Raw genomic sequence first — 4736 nt, 5'->3', positions numbered from 1 at the left:
AAATTCCATTGCCATGTTAGCAGCTTGTGGAGTGTGTAGTGTGGAGTGTGGACTATTTTTGTATGATAGAATAGATCACATGAAGGATGAGAATGTCAGTCTCATAACCGTCTTTTCTTTTATAAACAAAAAATATTTAACCTTTCAGCATCATCAATGGTCAGACTTAGATTTTTGTCTTTGTATAATATTCCATCTATGATCTCTGATTTCTCTTCCTATTTTTTATTTTTATGAGTAAGAATATAAATGGTAGTAAAGTTTTACTTGGATTATGGTGAACCTATTTTCTTACATATGTACTAATTTTAGCATATTATTATTTACTTGTTTCAAATAAAAAGAAATGGCGGACCCAAAAACTTCTTGTTGAAATTATTTTCCTTTCAATGAATAAGAAGTAATCTTTAGAAAAAGATAAACGTTCCCTGACCCTAAACATTACCAAATATTGGACTGCTTTTAAATACAAAAAATTTCAAAGATATATTGTTTTTAACAAAACATTACCAAATGAGCATGCATTTAAACATCATTTTTAACAAAAAAAGTGTCATATATCTCACAATTCAGGGCGAATTTAAGAAGCATACATAGCCATCTATTTGTTAGTGTGACCATTTTCTATTAGTATACATTATAAATTCAATCTATTGTACTCACTTTGTTTGGACCTACTTATAGGCTATATAGATAATCAGAATACACCATACCATCATATGGCTAAGTAATTTTAGATTTGTGTTATAATTAATTGAAGAAATTACACTTTTTAATTGTAATTTTATTCCACCATACCATCATATTCTTACCAGTTTTTTTTCCCTCTAGTCTTGGCAGTTTTACCTCTACGAGCTAATTACTCTCTTGAATAAATAAAAGCATTTCATTTCTTGGTTTTGTTTTAAATTATGGCTTTCTATTTTCTGTTATACTAGTCATATCATCCCTTGTTTCTTATGGAATGAGCATGAATGTTGATTTTTAGGAATATATTTTGGTTTGGTTTGGCAGTCTATTGCGAAACTGCCTCAAAGTTCTTACTTAAGGAACTTTAGACTTTTTGACTGATTTTAATTTGTAGGAAATGCTTGTGTGTTTGATTTTGCAGTAAAAGGAAGTTTCAACAATGAACAAGGGTAAGATTTTCAAGCTAGCAAAGGGGTTCCGTGGGGTACACTATCTAATACTTGTTTCATAGATTTGTAATTTTGAGTCAGATTTTATATTATATTCTCTATCTATACATGATTGTAAGGGATTGCTGATGATTTTGGTCTTCTTATTATGTAAGTTTTGTAGTATTGATCTCAGAATGAATCCTGCTCTAAGTCTTAGTTCTATATTCAGTTTCTTTTAACTAAAAACTATACAAATAGTTTAGTTAATGCTCTCCTTCAGCTGCACTAAATAATTAAAGAAGGATTCATTTTGAGATCAATATTAAAGATAATAAATAGTAAAATATTGTGTACAATGTCTGAATGTGTAAATTACTTTTGTTTTTGTGGCTTGAAAAGCTTGTTTGCATTTTATTATGGAGATTTATGTTGAAATCAGTAAGGCAGAGTGAGTTTCACTTATTTTAGATAGATTTTCCTTTGTTTGAAAACCTTATAGTAATTTTTGAGGAACCAAAAACTAGAGAGAACTACTGAAATTCTTCATTATTAATTAATAGCCAGTGCTGGTATAGACCGAAACCCTAAACATTACAAGGTTGAGTTAGATTGAGAGGCTCCCCTTTCCCAAAGATTGCCAAATTCTTCTCTAAGTAAATCTCACTCTCTATCTACAATATCTTCCCAACCTAACAGCCCAGACAACTTCTAACACAAGTCTACAATATTTACTCAAGAGATTCTAGTGTTGTTTTTAATTTAAAAATCAGATTCTAAAATGGTAGCCACTAACTATTTGGGTTTGGATCAAAGACAAGATTTTAGCTTGGGTTATGGCAATTAAATCTAATATATACATATGGAAATAATGAAAACAATATAACTAAATGAAAAATCTAATCTATACATAGAATGAAAAATCTAATATATACATATAAAAGCTTACCTAACCATCTATCAATACCAAGTCAAAAAATTCAAACAACACACAATAAGTTTTCTTCCTTATATCACTGCAGCACACAAACAAATTTTCCAGAACCTACTTCTCTAATACACACAAGTTTTCAACCTTCCGTTATCACCGCAGCGCACAATTTTAATCTCAGAACCTACTTCTCTATGGATGAATATTTAAGATATTCAAACTCCTCTAAATTTTTTAAGATATTAATAATAAGAGTTAAAAGAACAAATTCCGTACCTCTTGCAAATTAACTTTGCAATGCTCCTTGCCAATTCGATCCACAACCTAAAGAATATAATCAATACCTAAAAAATTAATACAAAATTAAAATTTGTCAATAGATATTAAAACAGCCTTTGTACTTATCTAATTTCGGTATGAGATAAGTTTAAATTAGCATATTAAATATATCAAAACGTTAACTTTTACTTTCTTTCTTTTCTTTTCCATTTTTCTCTTATAAACAAGTACAAAAGTATCAAAAAGCAGAAGAAGCAAGTACAAGAACTTCAAAAGTTTAAGAAGGAAAAAACTACAAAGTACACACTACGTATTCTCGTGATTCATTAACATGTGTGTTGCTTTGCTTTCTCGCATGGAAAACAATAATATCAAATTAAAAGCACCAAATTATTCCGATATCTACAGTCCTACCAATCCATCGTCATCTGTATTATCTTGATCAATCACATTAAAAGTAGCCTAGAAAGAGACCAATAAATGGCTAGTTGTGACTATTGCCTATTGTGATTCTCACTAATTATAGTTTCTTCTGAAAAACACTTCTCTGGCCACTAATACATCCACTATAAAAAAGTTTAAAGCTAGAGCATTGCAAAATGTAACTCCTTATTAAAACAAGGGTTTATATTATTTTTTAGTCCCACAGTATTTCTTAAATCCTAGTTTGATAGAGAAATTACTACTGATAGAGAAATTGAGTAGTAAAAAGTAATATCAATGACATGGTTTCAATTCTAGGTGGCTCTTATGGGAAAATGTGGATTGACCAACTAATTACAAAGAGCAATAGGAATGAATATAATCAGTCTTATTAATCTGAACCATACAAAGACAAATGTTGCTTCTAAATAAAGATCGATACACAGAGAAAAACTAGTCCAAATTACCTTGTAAGTATTTACTCCATCATCAACTGCTCTTTCAATGTCATCTAAAATGCTATATGTGCTTCCTCGCAATAAAACAGTGGTTACGGAGTTCCCACCTTCTTCATTCTTCACAACAGTGACCTACATTTACATTATGGGAAATGTTAATGAGATTAAAAGGAAAAATAAATAATAAAAATAACAGGAACAAAATACCCAAGGGTGGTAGCTCAAACAATCAGCCTTTGGTTTGCTCACACAAAGTCTAAAGTTCAAGTCACACCCGGATACTTATATTGCAATTGCTATCGTTTCCTGATCCACAAAATATTTATGTACCCTAGCACCACCAATTTCTTCTACTGAAACTGAATCAACATGTCCCAGGTCATCTGGGTTTGGCTTGCTAAGCTTTAACTGCAACACAAATAAGAATATTGTTAGAGAATTTTGGAAAAAATTCAAAAAAAAATTGAGTACTATTAAATGCTAGCCGACTTACCATAGCAACAGCATCAGTAGTGCGGCAAAATCATCTTAATTCAAATTTTGAACTAATTTTCAAAACCATAAGCCTGCAAGGAAAAAGTCCCAAATTAAATTATCAGATATGCTAAGAAAAATCTTAATAGAATAATAAAAACTTGAAATTTTTTGACAGATTTCATAAAAGATCAAAAGCATTTAGATATGTACAATAATCACAAGTATGTTTTGAAAATTAGTAAGTTAATCAATAAAAAAACACAATAGAAGGTGATATACTTGTAGCGCTCACAGAAATGAAGTGCCATCTCCCCAACTGCTGCTCCACTAACAATTACTTTGGCACCGGAATCAGCAACTGCCTTTATAAGCTCCTCAACTTTAGCTTCTTCAGTTTTCGCATAATTTTCTAGCTACAAGATATTTAAAAAACTATGAGAACTACTTAAAGGCACATAATACATAAAAATGTCAAGGATAACATAACAAGCCAAGATATTAAGAAGTAATTTTATATCAACTGGAGCAAGAACAGAGCAGAACAGTATTCTCACGATGGTGTCATTTGGCATTCCTGAGTCAGAAAGGAATATTAATAATAAGTAGCTACCAATATACTTGTAAAAAAAAAAGTAGCTTAAAAAGCAGTACATAAGACCCTACTTCTGAATGTTGTACCAAAAATCAGCCAAAATCTAAAAAAAATTTATTGAGACAATTTTAATCAAAGGAAAAAAATAGCAAGCAGAGGATGAAATAGCCATCTCAGCATCATCTAACATGAAAATAAACTCCCCACCATTTCTTAATGCAATATTTAAATTTTCAACAAACCAGATTATGGAATCCTAAAGAGTGGGAAACAAGATCCCCTTTTAGTAATACAACCAAAATTGTATAAAATTTGGCTAATCTAATTTTCAAATAATAGAATTGAAGACACTATATATATGACAATTATTAGGCACTAGACAAGGAAACATGAAATGGGGTAAGAGGTTATCTTAAATACCTTTGATCTTACTTTGCATTTAATACATAATTAGCTAT

At 30.3% G+C, this 4736-nt stretch overlaps 1 long non-coding RNA gene across 2 annotated transcripts; it reads right to left on the bottom strand.

The window, feature by feature from the left end:
- Positions 1-3210: 3210 nt before the first annotated feature.
- On the bottom strand, positions 3211-4101 carry LOC133833985 (uncharacterized). 2 transcript variants are annotated; one of them, XR_009893252.1, is made up of 4 exons: positions 3966-4101; positions 3703-3775; positions 3540-3617; positions 3211-3341 (listed from the first exon to the last, which is right to left on the bottom strand). It is a non-coding gene; the product is annotated as an uncharacterized LOC133833985 (long non-coding RNA). The 2 variants fall into 2 exon arrangements; XR_009893251.1 differs by lacking the exon at positions 3703-3775.
- Between the last annotated feature and the right edge of the window lie 635 nt (positions 4102-4736).

This window comes from Humulus lupulus, chromosome 5 (genome assembly GCF_963169125.1).
Source record: "Humulus lupulus chromosome 5, drHumLupu1.1, whole genome shotgun sequence".
In the NCBI taxonomy this organism is placed as follows: Eukaryota; Viridiplantae; Streptophyta; class Magnoliopsida; order Rosales; family Cannabaceae; genus Humulus; species Humulus lupulus.
This window is presented reverse-complemented; position numbering and strand designations above follow the sequence as displayed.